Consider the following 19,958-nt stretch of genomic DNA (forward strand, 5'->3'; position numbering starts at 1 on the left):
CAGCACACTTCAATGTGGTGTTGATGAGGCTGGCCTTTGGAACTCATGCTGGGGAGTGAGGCTCTGTCTTGGCACCACTGACAGTTTGAACTGGACGACTCTTTCTTATGACGGTTGTCCTTACGTTGCAGGATATTTAGCAGACACCATGGCTTGCAACAACCAAAACATCTCTGGATGTTGCCCAGTGTATCGTGGGAGGGGGTTAAATTCACTGGGAGTTGAGAGCCAGTGCTCCAGAATATTAATTCACCCTTTCTTGGGGGACCAGTGGCTGCTGCCCTTTGGAGTATGTGTATCCCAGTGAGTACATGAAGATCTTCCGTGGCATGAATACTTCTAAGGAAATCAATATCCAGATGTAGAATTTTCATACATATTATTTCTTAAATGGACCTAAGAATGGGCCTGCAGCTTAGGCATCAATTTCTCTTTTCCTATTTTGTCTTCACAGTCATCCTCAAACACTTGACAAAGGGTTCATCTCACAACCATCCTGAATCTTGGCGCATGCCCCACCCCACATACATAAACCTGTGGGAAACCATCCCGAAGGACAACGTCACACTCTGAAGACACAGTAACAAGAAGCCTCCTTTAATTAAAACACCCTGTTGGAATACATGTATTTACGTTCCCACATTATTCTGTTGACAGAATATGGTGTTTAGAAACAACGTGTTGGCTAACAGTGATATATTCTGAAATAAGATTGTCCTCAAGTTGGTCTGGCACAAGTACTGGAATTTTTACTTAACTTCCACACCTCTTTCTCTCGCCATTATTGTCAAAGCAAGAATCACTCCTGAAGCCATGTCCTAGGAGGCTGAAGCAGATAGTTCTGTAAGAAATTGAGGGGAGCAGTGATTGTTCATCAAAAGAATACATTTATGGCAAGAGTTTATGCCTGATATTTATTTATCATATAATTTAAATTCAGAGTAAGATGGATGTCACAGGAACATGCATTAACAGTATTTTTTGAAGTGAAGATGAAGTAAACATTAAACGAAAAAATGTCTCAGTTGGACACCTGGTTAGAAAATGAGGTCTTGGTTTTCCAGTTAGATTCTCTGATGGATACGTTTTATAAATGGAATGAGTGAAATCCGTAGCTCAAAAGTTTTATAAAAATACAGGGTCCAGCAAAAGTAAGGCTTGTTTGAGTGTAGCTGGGAGGGCAATTGTTTAGGCATAATAAGTTATAGTTTTAATTTTAACATTTCACCTAAAATATCATACAGTGTGTTTGAGTATGATATCATTATGTTACAGATTACATGTGTACGATTTTGTAATAAAAGATTTTGTAATAAAAAGGGGTGTTATTTGTTTTAGACCCTGTATGTTTAGAATGCATGTTAAAATAAAAATACTGGATAAAAAGTTATTGTGCTAGCAATATATGCATATATAAAATAAAATAATTTGAAGTTTTATAATCCTTTCTGATTATATAGGTTCAATATGGGATCTCCAGATTTTAAAAAGTAACAGGCATAATTAATTGTCATTTGATAAATCTTGATGAAGCTTTTTAAGAATATTTCCTGGGCTCTGAGAATGCAAATTTGACTAATAATCTGAGAATAAAATTGCATGCAGATTTTTTCTTATTTGTTAATTGCAATAAAATTAAAAGAGGGCTTGAGTTTTCAGCAGATAGATTATTACAAATAATACTCAATGATTAAAAATTATCTGATAGTATATATTTGTAAGGAAGTAAAAATATGCCTGTTTTTGTGAACAGGGTTTCTTAGGGCTCACAAGCATACAAAATATAATTAATGTTGAACCCTGAATCACTCTAATAATAACATAACATTTACCTACCTTGGTGCCTACACTTTGATACAAAGAATCCATCTATATCATTAAGAATGTATTTTCAATAACAGCCTGTGTGTCCGTGGCAGTGACGGGAAAGTGCTCCTTGGTTCTCTTGTCAAGAAGGAACTTTGGGTTGGTTTGGAAGCCACCAGCTGTTGGCGCATTCCATATGTGAGGACTCAGCTCCCCAGCAAGGCCATGCTCCTCCTGGATGGTCCTCAGTGAATGATTAAGGAGTAGAGTAGTGACGGGACTTGGCTTTGCTGATTAGGTCAAGATTTCTCTGATGGTCGATTTTTGCTCCCAGTATCTGACGGGCTGGCAAGACTTTGTCAGATACACATAGTGGTCTAGGACTTTCACAGCCAATCCCCCTTACTCCCTTTTGCTCTTTATACAGGAATGACCCATCCCCTGCTCTCACCTCAACAAACCTCTTACAATTCTAACCTAGTCCCCACACGTGCTCCCTGAGGACTCAACCAATATCGTGTTTGATAGTTTTATAACTACATATAATTATATTATATAAAATAACCATAGAACATATTGTTACATTTACCAACTGAGTGCAAATACCTTTAAAGTTTTTTACTCCAAAAGAAAATTTTAAACTCTTGGCTAATAGCACAGTAAAATTTTTAAAAGTTCGTTTGTGTACCTAGTTTTCTTGCCGAAAAATATGACAGGGTGAGTAATGCAAGATTTTCAAGCATAAACATATCTCCTTAAGATAAAGTTCTGGAATTTTTTTTCAAAGAGAAAAAGGAATAATATTAATATTTCTGATAAAGAAACCTCTCCCACATTTTAGATATAATTGGGTAATGGTACGTTTAGAATTGTTGTTCATTCCATTGAATGCACTTTTATTTTTTTAATCTGGTTACCTAAAATATATTCAGTGATCGTTTAATGATTTTTATTGTTTTTCTATTACAGTTGCCCCAATTTTCCCTCCTTTGCCCGCCTCCACCCATCCCCCCCCTTCCCCAGTCAATCCCCACACTGTCGTCCATGTCCGTGGGTAAATGATGCAAAATTTTAATTTATAAATGTCATAATTACATGTCAGAAGCTATCTTTTGATACTTAAATTGATAGTGAAAAATTATAGATCTCAATTTTAAAATGTTAAAGAAGAATCAATAGTACTTCTCAAAATTAACTTATAGGGAAAATCCAAGCAACGCTTTCAAGTTTACTGTCACAGATAGTTATTTTCTTTCAAAGGTCTGCTTCCTCTATTCATTCAATGATCTGACAAACTTGCTTTTAATATCATCCAAAAAGAAAAGCCAAAGGAAATAATAAGGGAGAGAAAACGAGAGAGAGAGAGAGAGAGAGAGAGAGAGAGAGAGAGAGAGAGAGAGAGAGAGACGCGATCAGGAGAAAATCTTCACTTGCTCACTGTGTTTCTCCACTTACTTCCTTGTGCCTGTTCCCTGTGTCGGCTTTCTCTTCTGTGATTATGGATGGGCTGTACCTTCTGTTATCTAAACACAGCCCCTCCATTTAGGAACTAATAATGACCTTTCCATATATTCCAAACTTCCCTCCAGAAATTCTATTCTCTTTCTCTGTTAAAAACAAACAAACAAACAAACAAACAAACAAACAAAAACCCTCTTTTGATCCCACCTGCCACCCCAGCTCCCATCCCATTTGTCTGCTCCTCTTAACCTTCCAATCTGCCATCCATCACCAGCCTTCACCAAGACTGCTGTTGTCAAGAGCTCTTAATGAGCTGCTAATTCCACAGGTCAGTTCTCAATCCTCAGTACTTGATCTATCAGCAGCATTTGACGCCATTGATCACTGAGTCCTCTTCACTTTGCTTTCAGTGCAACCGAGTCCCCTGTGCTGGTCGTTCCTTTCTTGCTGCCCTTGCTTATGTCTCCTAATCTGAACTTTTAAAAGTTGGAGTGACCCAGGGAGTATTTGACCTCTCTTCTTTGCTACCTGTACCCACTAGACTGGAGAGTTCTTGTCCAGCCTTACAAATGTAAATAAGCTGATCATTCTCACTTTTAAGTCCGCAGCCTGGACTTCTCCTCTGACTACAGATTCCTATCTGTGTCTTACCGGCCAGCTCCACTGGACTGTCGGAGAAGCACTGCACACACACCAGGTCACAGAATTCTTGGATCAGCTCCTTGGCTAACACCACACTTTAAGTGTATTGAATATTTTAAGTTTTCTCTATTTTCAGAACATATCCAGAATCACACTATTTTAAAAAATTACATCTTGTGTCTGAACAGCTATTATCTTTTGTGAAGGTTTTACTGAATTAGTCTCTACCATAGTTCTCTGACTGTCTATTGTGAACAAAGCATAGATTTGGCTTATTAGGGCAGAACCCAGAATATGGCTATATTGTGTTCAAAATCCTCCAATACCTCTCCATCTTGCTTAGAGTAACAGTGAAAGTCCTTATAAGCACCAGCAAGACTCCACATAACCCACCCTGAACCCCTACTTTGTTCATCTATCTGACCTCATCACCAAATACCATCTGCCTTCCTGAGTCACCTCCAGCACCTCAGCCTCCTTGTTGCATCCGTGCCAGACATGCTTCTGAATATCTCAGGACCCACTCCCTCTTCTCACTGACCTCTGTTTATGTCCCTTTCACAAAGAGGATTTTTCTGGTTACCATCTATGAAATTGCAGCCTCTCACCACCCTTAAGCATAGCTGAGCCTCGTCCATGCTATTTTTCATAGCACTAACCCTAACTGATATATTATATATTTGATTGGTTGATTGTTTGACATCACCTTCTCTTAGAATAAATATCTATGAAGACAGAGATATTTGTATCTTTTTTCAGTCTTAGAAAATGTTTTGTGCTATAGAATGTTCTCTTTAATCTCAGTTCTGTGAATGAATAATTGAAAATCGCATAAAAAGTCAGAAATAGTAACCCTGTATTTGCTTGTGAGGACTCCACTTACAGAAATCTCTTTGGCCGATCAGATGACTGAGAGGTGAATAAACAGCAAAAGTGGACAATTTAGAACTGTCAATTTCAACTATTGTCCTTTCATTAAGCAAATGAAGAAATAAATTATGCAATTTTGATATGTTCAAATGTAGTTTTTTGATCTTTTGGAGACAAAAATGAGTAAGTTTGACTAGATTCAAATTAGAACAATAGAAGTTTGAAGTTATATCTGTTCATTAGGCTATTTTTGCTAATATAACTCATTTTATATTTGCTAATATAACTCAGACGACACAGGTAGAGGCAAGTTTCCATATAGAATTAGCTGTTTATTGTATAAATATTAACTTTCATTGGCATCCAGATCTAATGTAGGCAGTTTTAGGGCAACGGAGGGTGAAACCAAAGAGAGAAAGTATCACTGACACCTGCTCACTCAAAGTTCAATCTGACTTCCTTATAAACAATCTCTGTTGAGTTTGACTGCGGCAATACCTGTGGATTTCCATGGAAATAAGTAAAAGTACATGATCATGAAAAGACAGGCTTTTCCCTTGAAATAATTTAGATACCTCTCACTCAAAAATGTGGGCTATTGAAACACTGGGCACAAGAAAAACTGACTTAATAGGTTTCAGGAAATGTTGAAAAGACCCTAGAATAAAACTCATACTAGATGCTTGAATTCCCTTTCTTCCACCAACTAATCCATTCTTCATTAAAGTGTAAAGAACCAGTTTGGCAACTGAAGTGCTATTGATTTGAAACCATGGCGTATGAAGAAACTGTTTCACTTGTGTTGTTTCCTGTATTTGCTTTGAAAAGCTCGGACATGGAAAGTAAAGCACTTTAATTTAAGAAGTGGATATAGCTGAGTCAACATTTATGTAGGGTACTTTTCTCTAAGCCCAGGGTGACAGAAAGAAAACATAAAATTCCAATCATTAAGCTCCTGAGAACATTCCAATCAACAGTGACTGACTTCTAAACACCACAGGGTAAAATGTCAGGACTTTCAAAAGTAAAGAATGGAATAAGCTGCTAGTGTAAAGGATGCAAGCTTTTGAAAATGCACACTGAGCAGATCTCCCCTACCGTCATACGGGAGATGTACGTGTGGCAGAGGGGAGAGGGGGTGAACACATTCCCTACCCAAGCATGTGGAAGGGTCCCGTCGGATTCTCTCTCCAATGGCTTCAGTGTCATGCCAGAGTCACTGGTTCTCTGAGTAAAACTTTTCCAGAGACAGAAAAAAATATAATAAAGCAAGTAATTTAATTCATCCTCTATCCTGGGAGAAGTGAATCGTGAGACAGTGGTGCTTGTAAGGTGAGGAGAGAACCGGCAACTTTTCTGACAGTTGGTAAAACAGCACCATTTCTAAAGCTGAAGGGCAGACAGTATCTTCATAAATGTCACCATCCCACATTCCAAACTAATAGACAGAGATTTATGTGAACTTTATTTTTTTCTGCTTAAACAGCACCTATTAATAATATGCCCTTAAATCATCTTCAGGACATATTATGAATTTTTCTCAGTAAGGAGACTCAGTATTTTTCATGGACAGTTAAGTTCTTTAGTTAAAATGTAAAAGCAGAGAGGGAAACCATAGATATCTCTTATTGACAAAAAATGTGTCAATTAATGTATGTTACGGGAAAATGTAGATCACACCAGAGTATAACTCCTTTTATCTTCTGGTCCACTGTTAAAGCTTAAACTATCATCTCAGTATAACCCTTTATGTCAACTAGGGCTGCAAGTAACCGGAATCTAAATTTAGTCTGTAGAGCTGGAATTACCAATTTGGTAGCCACTAGCTATATGTGGCTCTTTAAATTGAGATTCATTAAACTTAATATTCAGCTCTTCACTCAGACTAGCTCCATTTCAGGTCCTCCATAACCTCCCGTGGTTAGAGGTTACCATAGTGGGTAGTACAATGAAGTCTGTCTAGAAAAAAACCCAGCCATTATTAATGTAATGAGAACTGTTTGTGCAACAAACAGGAGAGTGGACTGGAATGCACACAGGTAAGCAATGGTGACTTCACTGTACTAGACAGTGTGGGCAGTAGATACTGCTGAGTGGGAATGTATACTATGTATACTGTTGCCACACAGTATACTTCAAAATGACTTAGTGAACAAAGCAAAAAACCTGCATCAAATTTTGCATTCAGCTTGAACATTCCTCTGCAGAAACTATCTGGGTGATTCATAAGGCTGCAGCTATGGGCAACTGATGATTGGCAGCTTCATCCCAACAACACACCTGTTTGTGAATCATGTCTCTTGCAGAGCTTTCTGGCAAAATATCAAATCACTCAGGTGACTCAGTCACCCTTCAGCCCAGATTTGGTGCCCTGCGGCTTCTGGATTTTCCCTAAACTAAAATCCCCTTTGAAATGGAAGAGATTTCAGACCATCAATGAGATTCAGGAAAATACAGTGGGGCAGCTGATGGTGATTGGGAGAACTGTGTGATGTCCCAAGGTGCCTACTTTGAAGGGGACGGAGGCATCATTGTCCTTTGTACCATGCTTCTTGTATCCTGTATCTTTTTCAATAAATGTCTCTATTTTTCATAGTGCATGGCTCGATACTTTCCGGACAGACACCACCATATACAGGATAGTTCTGTTCTTGCAAAAAGTTCTATTGAAGAATCTTCCTGAAGTTCAAAAAAAAGTGTAGTTGCAAAAAAACCCAGATATACTGAAATATACTAATAAAACAACATTTGGTTAATCTGATAAAAGAAAATTTAAAGCATTCATTATGTATCTTTATTAAGACCTCTAGCTCAGGTGACTAAAAAAATCCCCAACCACTGTCCAAGAGTGCTCATTATGAAGAAATGTATCATGTTTATAGTGGTTGTCTTGTGAAGCGTTAAATTTATAAAGGAAAAATCTGTTCCTTGTATTAGAAAAAACAAAAAGAGAAATTATACTTAAGGATAACCATTAAATTATGTCTCAATAAATTTGTGAGCTAAATTCATAAAACTTTAAGTGTTAATTATTGCCTTAGATATGAAATCCATAAATGGATAAGGTGTTCCATTAGTATTTTGAGTAAGAGAAACTACCCAAGCTGGCAACTTGTCAGAAGAAACATGCTATATCTTCAATTATTATTTCTAATTTATTATTTAAATGTCAATCACACATTTAATATTTAGGTTGTTTTTCTTTGTATATATAGTTTCACATGAAGGGTACTTTTAAAGTGTTTAAGTATCATTAGTCAGAATTAAATTAAAATATGGAGTTTCCTGGTGAAAAATTGTTTTTCCTTGAAAGATTTCTCTGAAATGGTAGACTGGGTCACAGTACCCAGTGAATGTCTTATACAAAGTGATTGTGTCATCTCTCACTGTCCTTGTCCATCTGAGGTTTAAGGAGTTAGTGGAATGGAAGACAAGCAATAGACTTGAACCTCAACACCAGGGCCTAGCATTGGAGGCTAAATATGCTGAACATGTAATGAAAAATGGTTGATGAGAATCACAGAATCTGATGCTCTTGTTTCAAAGTTTATTTTGTTTTATTTACATTTCATTTTTGATTTTGCTTTATTTTTCCAAGACAAAAAGAATGAAGAGTGAACTAAGCTAAACATTAGGAAAACTGTTAGGAAAAAAAAGGAGGAGCAAGAAGCAGTTCACAACAAGAAGAGAATACGCAGGTAGTCAAGAAAATAAAAACAAAACAAATGGCAAATAAGTAGACTTTAAATCGAAAAATGGCCTATCTCTTCATAAATTCCTTTTTGTGGGATATATTATTGTAATTCCCATAATCCATATGTCCCCATAGCCACACAGCATACATGTTCACTCAATGGAATCTACTGCCCCTACTGACAGTGAAGTTGTCATTGTTTATACATGTGCATTCCAGTCTACTCTGCGTGGCTGCCAGGTCCCACAGATGAGGCACAGACCTTTCTCATTATAGTAATAATGGCTGGGCTTTTTCTGGACAGTCTCTCTCTCTCTCTCTCTCTCTCTCTCTCTCTCTCTCTCTCCATATATATATGAAAAAATATATAAATAATATAATAAATATATTAATAAATACATATATAATAAATATAATAAATAATATATCTCCATACCCAAAGGGTATATTCATACCCAAGTGGAAATAGAATTACATGAAAAGAAGATAAAGTAGTTGATCTTATTGCTACAGGTCACTAAGGAATTCAAAGCTAAGCACACTAGGCTTTGGAAGTTTCTCCCTTGCTAGATATGTGGGGACAATAACTACCCATGGAAGGGATTTCAGACCATTAACTTGAATAGAGAAGTGGCAGGGGTAAGAAGGAACACCGCTGGTGAGTGCAAACTTTGTCGTGACTTGTATGCCACAAATGTGCTGCTCTTCCCTGAAAGTTAGCATCTAGTTGCCATGTTCAATGATGGACTAGAATAAGCCTGAGTGTTGAGAGATCAGAGGCATGCTTTTGTGCATACAGGTTTTCTCATTTCGACAGTGGGTAAGTCAAGATGCCCCAGTCTTCAATCTGAAGTAGGATTCAAGTTGCCTTATCTCTATAGAGCTATGAATGCTAGATTGGGAAATGGAAGTAACACCATTTTTTCTGTGTTCACTATTAAATAGCATCTATTTTTAATATGGTAATCAGGTAAATATTATATACAGTTTTAGTGATTCTTTGTGATGTTTTTACCTGTTACATGCTCTGTAAATATCCTAAATTTGCTCTTCAAGACCTTGATACCCAACACAAATTTACAAATATAATGTTCATCCATAACTCTCAGAGAACGCCTCATTTTGGTTACTGAAAACCCTATTCTCTGTCAATACGCATGATATTGAATATTGCATTGCTCTACATCAAGGAAAAACTTTCATTGTTTATTCCAGAAATAACAGTTTAGCAGTTGAAGGGCTGATGTCTGTACAGCACAGTGTTATTATATGCCAGAATTTTACAGGACCTCAAGGCTCCAAAAGAATGGCGAATAAAGCTCTTCCTGTTCTAGTACACCATAAAGACCTGAAGTCACCCTTCTGGAGCAAAGGTGTTACATAAGTATCAGAGCATGTTGATAACTTTCCAGTACCCATGCCTACCACAGGCTTGTGAAGATGGGATTTGCTTAGGCTAGGGAAGTGATTTAGGTAAACTAAAGTAATTTCTTTGTTAAAAGGCATTTTATTGTTTCTTACTATGAAAGGTAGTAGACATTTTTGTAGATACTTTGAAAGTACAAAAAAAAAAGGAGTAAAAGTCAGGCTTTGATCTCCTCATCAGAGGCCACACTATTGTCTGCCACTTTCTAGAGAGTTGGTTGGCTCCGTCAACATTCTATCACTGAGACTCTCCTTGTTCAAGTAATTGTCATCTTAAGCTTAAGATATCTGTTTGTCCTTCCTTTGGGGTAATGCTATCCTAAACCAGCCTGCACATGCACAAGAGAGTATTCTTACAAGGCTTTCAGTGAACTACTTCTCTCCCTTGGCTTTGGCCTAAATACTGAAATATGAAGGGTTTAGCCAAGGAAGTCACAGGAAAGGAAGTGTTGTATTTTTTTGGAATTCTGTTTAAAAAAAAATCCTAAGAGGTCATTTGCATTATGGCAACTCTGATTTGAACAGATGGTTCTCTGAGGTTCGGGAGAAAATTACTTGGATTACAGACAAAGCATGGACTGAGTAGACCAAGGTATGGCTTACAGCTAGACCACTTGGCTTCAGTTAGAAGTGGTGAATGCCTACGTCTCATGGTCATAAACTTTACCCTCACATCCAGAGAAACACCTTTCAAACATCTGCTCTGTTCCAAAGAAGCATGGGGTGGGGGGGTGGCATATTGATCAAAGACACAAATACCACTTCACTGCTGGAAAGTCACTTCAAGGGTGCATGCCACCACCAGCAGGCAGCATCAAAGCTGGGTCTAGATCATCACACATTAGCTTTGAAAGAATTGAAAAAGCAAGTTTTATTAAGTGCTACAGATGATAAATGACTAAATCTCTATCTGGAGAGATGGATTTAGCAACAAAGACTGTGGCTCCTGTATCATCAGTGGAAAGATAATTCTGCTTCTCTACTTTAAAATTCCCAATAGCTTGCCAGTTCCTATAAGGCAAAGTCAATGTTCTTATAATTCTATGCAATGTGCTTCTATTTTTTATGTAGCTCTCGAGCTTTATCTTTTACTGCTCATATTTAATTCCAAACTGATGGTAGTTCTTTGCACACACAGAACTGGGACCTGCCTTCACGCCTTTGCTAATCTTATTGCTATAAAACAGTCAGTCAGAGTGTTGGGGAGTCTCCCCCATTGGCCAAGATGGTGGCAAAATGAGGTTCTTAGATGGGGCACCTGAAAACCTAGCAAGATAATTAGATAGGAAAAAGCCCTGACCCCTTCTAGTGCCAGATTGGATGTCAGACCAGGGGAAGGCAGGTACATGTGCCACAGAAGTCAACATGGTACAGGGGGATGTGCTGGACCAAATACGGGGGCCTGTTTGTCTAGTCTGGGGGGAAAAGTGATTGGTTGGGAGGTGAACTCACCCAAAGTGCACGAAAGTTTGTGAAGGTGATTGGTCATTTTGAAAAAGTGCCTAGTTTGCCCCACACCCAAGCTAATAGAATCCCAGGGGAGCAAAGGAGCTCTAGCTTGTGACCTGCATTTGCACAGTGCACTTGCCTTCTCTCTCCATGGGCCACATGGCTTCAGTAGTCACATAACCTTAGCAGTCATGTGGCCCATGGCCATCAGGAGAGAGGCTTTTCTCGCTTGCAACCTGGCACTGCTCTCACTGATGTGTTTGTATGCTTTCTCCTGGGAATACGTGTGATTTGCAGCTCTCTCCTAGCAGCTGCATGGCTGGCTCCAGGAGGGAACCTGCAATGGACAGTGGCCTGGAACAAGCTATGCTACCTGGATGTGGACTATGCCCACTTAGCAGCCTCCAAAGGACGGTACTTTAAAATGAAGCAGGATCTCTGGACACTGGCTTTTGTCTTGGTATTTCTGAGGAGATGGGCTTTGAGATGGCAGTCTGCCATTCTCGTAGATTATGCAGCATCGGAATAAAATTTCTTTCTTTTTGCACCAACATCTGCCTCCTGAGTTTGGCTTTCGTGGTGACAGGCAGCCAAACCACCATTTTGGTTTGTTACAATGTAACTGCTTCAGCTTCCTTTGGTATTCCTAGAGTGAATGTTGATGGTGTCCTACCCAGATCTCCTTTATTGTCAGTGTATTAGGCCCATCAACCATGGGCAAAGCTGGCCAACACAGTTACACTCTTTGGGGAATTCTCTTCAGCCAAATGGCAGCCCTGTTTCCTTAGAGCAGGACACAGCAAACTGTAGCTAGCCTGGAATTAAAATCTTAGCCATGACATGTTTTGTGGATAAAGCTTTATTGCAACACAGCCATGCTGATGTATCTATACATGGTTGTCCACATCACAATGGCAGAGCAGTTTCAAAGGGTACTAAATAATAGCCCCACCCGAAACATTTACTGTTTAGACTTTTATCAAAATTTTTTGCTGATACCTAGAGAGCACACAATGTTGATGTTATTGTATGTTGTAATTTGTGCTTCAGAGTCTAGAGTTTTCTTATAGGATCATACCAAAGCTGATCTTCAGTTAAGACTACATTATTATATACCTTCCGCCCCTGTCTCATCCTGCTTTCTTCATTCCCTTCTCTTGAGAGCACTCCCTGAGAAAACATTTCAATAAGATTCAATTATTCAGATGTTATTCCTAGGAAAACTGCCCTCAGACAGTGGCTACCTGGAGTTGTTCTATGTAGTATATATGAAACATGGGTTTCTGGAGTTGATTTCTCACTGGATGGATGCAATTATGGTTCATTACTGGTTGTGGGAGGAGTTTTGAGAGTCTGATCATCTCTAACATCCCTAATACGCTGTAGCTGTATAATTGCTAGGAATTAATTTCACATGCTTGCTACATTGGGTACAGGTGGGAGCGGATGCACTGCCTGGTGCAATGTTCTTGTATAATAGGAGATGGGATAGAACTAGTAAGCATCATTGATTCTAAGAAAAGAAAAATTAACGGGCTTAGATCTATTAATCAACAAGTTAGAACACAGCGTGAAAGTCATAAGGACTCCTTGGAATAAATTAGAATCTATCATCTGCAGGTTCTTAAGCAGACCCAGTGAAAGATCAGAAAAGCTGAACTCTAAGGCTAACAAGTGCACTAAGTACAGGACCCTGGGAGGCAGGAGATGCCTCTCAAACTAGATGTGTGGACATATGGAAAGGGGAATTACCTGCTTTCAAGAACCTTGAATCCCCCATTTCACCTCTGGGTCTGCGGAAACAGCTTACCACTGGACTGGGAAGAATTTATAAGTCCTTCCCTTTGCCTGATGATTAACCAATGCCTTAAGGGACAATGCTTTCCCTGCTGAGTACCTGTTGTCATCTTGCCTGGTGTGAAGCATACTTGTAATCAGAGTCACAGCTCAGCAAACCCAATTGGGAACATCTGGGCCTGTTACAGGAAGGGAGATATTTACCAAAAGATCTGTAGGACACATCAGTATGTGCACCATGGAACTGAGAGGGTAACCCAGCAGTAAATCTAAAGGGTCCTGGTACAAAGTGTGTGGGGGCAGCACTGTACAAAACAGCCTAAGGGAGAATTTATTGATATGTCAGCACAGCGGCAAAGGTCTTCTTCTAATAAACTTCTGGGATGGTTCAAATGGCTCAGCTGATTGGCCAAGGACCTGGCTAGAAAAGCAAGATTGGAGGGCTAGTGATAAGAGCTAGGAAAAAGGCATTTGGGAAGAAAAGCATGAGTTTCTTTGGACTAAACATCAATGCCCACCACAGAGCATCCAAGGCAAAGGTGTCACTAAACCAAGTGGACAGAATGACTCAATGAGTACACGTGAACCAGGTCCCTCACTTGGCTGCCTATTCATTCATTGCACAGTGAACTTCTTCAAAGAGTCACCATGGCTAAGAGTGTAGTCAGTATATGAAATGGTCTTATCACACATACAAAAATAATAACACATAAAAGGGAGGGAGAAAAGCTTTAGAGGTGATAGTGTTATGGCATAGATTGGAAGGATAATTTCACAAATGCATACTTACCCCTGAACTCATCAAGTTGTGTACATAAAATACGTACAGTCTTTTTATGGCAACCATTCTTCAATAAAGTGGCTTTAAGAAGAGTAGCCCTGGTAGAAGAGATGGGGACTAAGCATGGACTCAACAACATAGGAACTTTGTACCAGGCCTGAGATTATATAGTAGAAGAAACAAAAATCACATTCAGGATGTTATTTCATCTTACATATCCCATGCTTTTGTCTCCCTCTTCTCCAAACTCATAAAATGTTTTAACTGGGTTTGCTTTAAGATACAAGGAATGCACAGTCTGAACCTCTGTAAATATGCATCTTGTATTGTCTTAGACACATTTGTGAAAGCTGATTCTCAGCTTAACCTTAAACACTCTGCTAATTCCTGCAACCTTAGCCTGAGGTTGCACCACTAAATAAAACTCAGTTACCTGCTCTTTCAGCTATTTTGTTTGATAACGTTAACATTTCATAAGGTTAAGAATTCCCCTGTAATGAGATACATTTGTGTTGAAAGCTTCTGCTATATTTCTGTCTATAGACAATAAATTTAAGAAGATCATGGGTCCTAGCCTTGAATCTGTATACAGAATGAGACCGGGGGAGCAGAGAGTCTGTTTTTATTAATCATCATTATTCTGTAAAAATGTCAACTCCCCTCCCATTTCTACCCCATGTGGACTTTATCACAGCATTCTGCCTTTCATTAAATGAGACCCTGCTCATTTGTCCTTATGCCCTAAAATGCATCTGCTGAGGTCAAAGCTAAATTGTAGTGGGGGCAGAGAAAAAAGTTTGCCCTGCATCTACTGCCCTTGAACTAGGGGTTGAAATGATATCTTGATGAAAGCAATAATGTGAAAGTCTCTGAAAATTCTGATGTAATACTATTGTTTAACCATAGATTAATCTAGAAACCCACAGTCTTTGTCTGGTATAATTTCATGTAAACTTGCAGCCAAAAAAAGGGAAATTAATAGACCTTCATTTAAAATATGAATGAAGATTTTAAGAAGTGTATATTGAGAAGCAAGATACAATGGGAAATTTCAAAAGAATATTTCTGTACTTTGCTAAAAACTGAATACTTCATCATCATCTGAAGCACATTTTCTCCTTTTTTGGAGAAGCATTTAGATTGGTACTTTATAAAAGGTATAACATGAAAAAAATTGGATGAGATTTCTCTGTAATTTCCACCAACACTAAGTGTTCAGGGAAATTCACTCATATTCTAAGACATGGAGAAAGCAAAGGTTTTGGAATGAGAACTTAGTTTAAGTTGAAGCTTTGCAAATAAATACTCTCTGATCCTCAGGGTTCTGTTTGTTTTGTTTTGTGTTCATTTCTATATGAAGGTAACTCCACCTTACATGGTGCTGTGACCAGGAGTTTGGACGACATGTGTGGAAGTGCCTGCCACAGAAATGGTAAGATCTCACTAGGTCTTTATTTTTGCTTTTGCTTCCTTTCCTTAATAAAATAAATAAATAAAATCATCACTAGGTTACCAGTGTATGAATATGTGTGACTTTTGCAACATTTTATAGTTTTCTGAAAACCCAGCTGAACTATGCTATTTTTTTTTACAACATAATCTGAGGGAGATCTGTGAAATACATTTCATGTAGTACTGCACTTCAAATTCTGAAGTTCAAGTTTTGAAACAAACTAAAAGTTCAGGTGTAACAGTAGTTTCTTAGGAGGGTTTGCTTTTTGAGGCAAAATACTAAAATTCAAATTACCTTGTTTTTGTAACAAGATCTGGGTTTGATTCACAATCTACATGAATCATTTGCTTCATATTTCTTATCTGGGAAATGGATACAAACCAGTTATAGTTGGGTCAAAAAGATTTAATTGTGCAGGTTCGATTCCCAGTCAGGGTACATGCCTGGGTTGCAGGCCATGACCCCCAGCAACCGCACATTGATGTCTCTCTCTCTCTCTCTCTCTCTCTCTCTCTCTGTCTCTCTCTCTCCCTTCCTTCCCTCTCTGAAAATAAATAAATAAAATCTAAGAAAGAAAAACTTAAAAAAGATTTAATTGTAATAAGTGCTAAGAAAAAGATAAGAATATCAGTCACTTTTTCCATAAAAGTCAGCTACTTGAGTTAAAACTAATTTACCCAGATATTTTAACCCAATGTGGCAAGTAAACTATAAACTTTTTAAAATATTGTTATTTCACCATTATTTTTATTTTGGATGTTTCTCTTTTAGTCTCTTGAGAGGATTTGGTCAAGCAGGTGTCTGAAAAATATAATTGTCGTTAGTTTTACTTTGAGCTCAAGAATTAGTAAGATAGATTTCAAAATAAGTCATTACAAAAAATACACAACTCAGCGGCTCTAATTCTGATCCTTGAGCTAAACATCAAAACATAAAAGAAATAAAAACACCAGAGGACATTACCATCTTGCTAGTATCCCAGTAAACACTGCATTAAGTTAAACCAAGTTAAAATCTTCACTTTTGGATATCCATGTATTAGATCATTTTGAGAAAGTATCTGGATCACAATGTTAGTTTTAATTTTTGTTTTTGTTTTATTTTTACCTAAAAATCCAAACGGGTGAAACAATAACTATTTTAATATTTGTAGTAACCTACAGAAAAAAATAGATGTCCACTATCTAAATATATCTAAAAATAATATGTAGGGCTTGTTTAATCCTCACCTAAAGATGTGTTTGTTGATTTCAGAGAGAAAGAAAAGAGTGAGAGAGAGAGAGAGAGAGAGAGAGAGAGAGAGAGAGAGAGAGAGAGAGAGAATTATAGACGCGAGAGAGCAATACTGAGATCAGTTGCCTCCTATACGCACCCCTACCGGGACGCAACCCGGAACCTAAGTATGCGCACTGAGTGGGGATGCCATCTGCCACCTTTTTGGTATATGAGATGATGTCCCAGCCAACTACCCCACCAAAGCAGGGTAGGAGGTAGTTCTTTGTAAGTTCAGTCAGCTTCTCCATTTGGGCATATGGACCCAGGAACCAAAAAATGTCCTTTAGTAGTTTTCCACGAGTCTCCTTTTCCTCTTCCCAGAGTGAGTTGGTGACACAAAAATTACTAATACCCATATGACTTTCATCTTCATTTTGAAGTGCATACCTGAGGTGGATCTGTTAATTTGCACTTCTCAGATTCTCTTGGGTTATGAACAATGCACCCTGGAATCAAAACCAAAAATGGAGCTAAGGCATGCACTTTCCAGTAAGACGTCACAGAATCAAATGAATGGTTAACAAGTGAAGATGACACATCAGGTCTTTGGCTGACAACTTCATACATCCTTCTCATTATTTTTTATTTTAAATTGAGCACTGAGATAAATTCAACTTAGATCCAATGAAATTGCTCAATGTGATAGGAAGCATGGCTACATTGCCTTTTAGATGCTGCACTAAATTTCTTGGATAACCCGTGATAAAAGCAATGAGCTCTCATTTCTTCTGGGTCTTCACTCTATAAAAAGTGGACAACCCTAGCGCTGGGAAGGAACTGTGTCTGAAAAGTGTGTGATCTTTGGGCAGCAAATCCTGTGGGCAGGGGTGGCAATGCGCTACCAAACGGATGACCCATGAGGGCATTATGCTAAGTAAAACAAATCAGCCACAAAAAGACCTGGCAGGGGAGATACTGATCCCAAAGGTGGTTTTCACAGGGAGAGGCTTATCTGGATGCACTCCGGATGTGCTGACCCCTACGATTTCCCCTAATGTAGGAACCTCGGCTGCATAATTTGTGGTAGTGGGGGACAGCGTTGGGGCTTTCCCCTGAAAGGAAATACCGCATGATTCCAATTATATGAAGTCTGTGAGACAGTCAAATATAGAGACAAAAAATAGAAAGGTATTTTCCAGGGGCGGAGGATAGGAAGGTTTGGGGACTTGTCTTATGTGTACAGAGTTTGGCTATTTCCAGATGAAAATTGTTCTAGTTGTTCTGAGTGTCAGCTGATCATTTACTTCCCTTTCAGTCATTGATTCAGGGAATTTGATCAACTATACTAGACCTCTGTGTTTCACCCCTGACAGTCACTGCCAAATTAATTTTTCTTGGGCTTCTTACCCCAGGTTCTAAAGCTTTTGGAGACTTCCCTAATGGAGATAGCATTCCTTTTGCACATCACTTCTCCTTTTTCTGAGCCATTGTTTTACTCCTGAATGCATGCGAGAATCACGAGGAGAGTTTTTTAAAATGCTTCAGTCCTACCCTAGACCAGTGAAATCAGAAATGCCATAGGTGGGGACCAGGACATTTTTATATTTAAAAGCCTTATGAGGGGACTGAAATGCACAGTGTGGTTTGAGAACAATTCTTCTAAGCCTTATTTTCCTTCCCATTTAATCTTATTTTCCTTTGTTTTATTTTCTCCAGGTCTTATAAGAAATAGAAAAATTAGTATCTTATTAATCCATTCTAAAGTGTTAATAATTGGTATCACATAAAGACATTACCTATTCCATAAAAAAGGAGATAGGCATACTTGTATTAAGCAAAATATAATGACTATTTATGGCAATTGCTTGTATCAGAGCAATGTTATATTCAGTTTTTATCCAAGTGGAGATTTTTGCTCCTTTACACAACTAAGGAAGAGTTGATTACTTATCTCAACTACAATTAGGCCCACCTTAAGCTATCTATTTCATATGTGTCATAGTTTTATTCATCTCTTTGAAAAAAGACAAATTAGAATGTTTATGCAGCAGACTTTCTCAGAGCACAAAGTTCAGATTCTTTGGTCAAATAAATTTAGCCTATCTGCTATAATCACCTCCTGGAAATGACCATTTTTGTTTGCTTGTTTGTTTGTTTTTGTTTTGTTTTGTTTTTAGCTTGTGAAAAAACCCACTAAATAGCGAAACCAAACATACAGTTCTTTACATTCTCCAGATGTATTTCACCAATGTAACATTGTTTTGAAGTACATCTGGAGAATAGTGTTCAGCAGAACCCTCTTTGGGAAGTGCCATAACACAATGAATGGCATAGGTTGTATTCTTTTCTGGAGTTTTTTATATGTGTAGGTCCTAACTCCTAGCATCTCAGAATATATATAACTGTTTATTGACACAGGGTCTTTCGAGTGGTAACACAGTTCACTGAGGTCCCGAACCTATATGACTGGTGTCCTTATAAGAAAAAGAGATCAGGGCACAGACAAGATCATGGAAGACAAAGGGAAAGGACAGTCATTTACAAACCAAGGAGAGGGTGCTGACAATGAAATCAAACCTGCCAACACCTCGATCTTGCACTTCCAGCCTCCAACACTGTGAGAAATGAATTCCTGTTGTTTAAGTCACCCTGTCTATGGTACACTATTATGACAGCTGTAGCAAAGTAATATATACAATAAAGGCATACAGTGTGTATTTTCAGGCATTTGTTACTTTCATGAAGATAGGGGTTCAGAAAAGTTTATTAAGATAGCCAGAGACACGTTTAATATTGACAACTATAATGTTAACACTACTCTAAATCTTCAGTGCACTACAGCCTGTAAAACATGGCATTCCTTATGATTCCCAATACCCTGCTGAAGTCAGAATAGAAAGCGTTTTCTGCCTATTTCATGAACGAGGGGAATGTCTCATAGAAGCGGAGTAACTCACACAGAGGCACACGTTCAGAGTGCTGGTGACTGCAGCGGAGCGCAGGCCCTCTGGTTCCATGCCCGGGACTAAAACACAGAACAGAGCCATTATTGCAGAATTGTCTCACCACCAACAACCAAGAAACACTTCCCCAATGGCAAAGTGATAGCCTCCTTATGCACTGAAGAATCACCCCGGTAAGAATAATTAACAGGCTTCCATCTGCAGGAGCTTTTTCCTAGCAGTTATGTATTTCTACAAAAATTAATTAACTACTTATAGTTGAGATAAGAAATGCTCTGCAGTCAGATGACTTGCTCAATATGCAACATAATTTTTATCATGGGATTTGCAATTATTTCTTTGGATACTAGGAAAGATGCAGCCTATTAAATGTGTGAAGGTGAGAAATTAGGGATATGAGAA

At 38.3% G+C, this 19,958-nt stretch overlaps 1 non-coding gene across 1 annotated transcript; it reads left to right on the forward strand.

Annotated features, from left to right (window-relative positions):
* The first annotated feature begins 17,545 nt into the window (after nt 1-17,545).
* On the forward strand, nt 17,546-17,708 carry LOC123809074. The gene has a single exon (XR_006783946.1). It is a non-coding gene; the product is annotated as a U1 spliceosomal RNA (small nuclear RNA).
* The last annotated feature ends 2,250 nt before the right edge of the window (nt 17,709-19,958 follow it).

This window comes from Phyllostomus hastatus, unplaced genomic scaffold (assembly GCF_019186645.2).
Source record: "Phyllostomus hastatus isolate PE091 unplaced genomic scaffold, TTU_PhHast_1.1 phas_scaffold_501, whole genome shotgun sequence".
In the NCBI taxonomy this organism is placed as follows: Eukaryota; Metazoa; Chordata; class Mammalia; order Chiroptera; family Phyllostomidae; genus Phyllostomus; species Phyllostomus hastatus.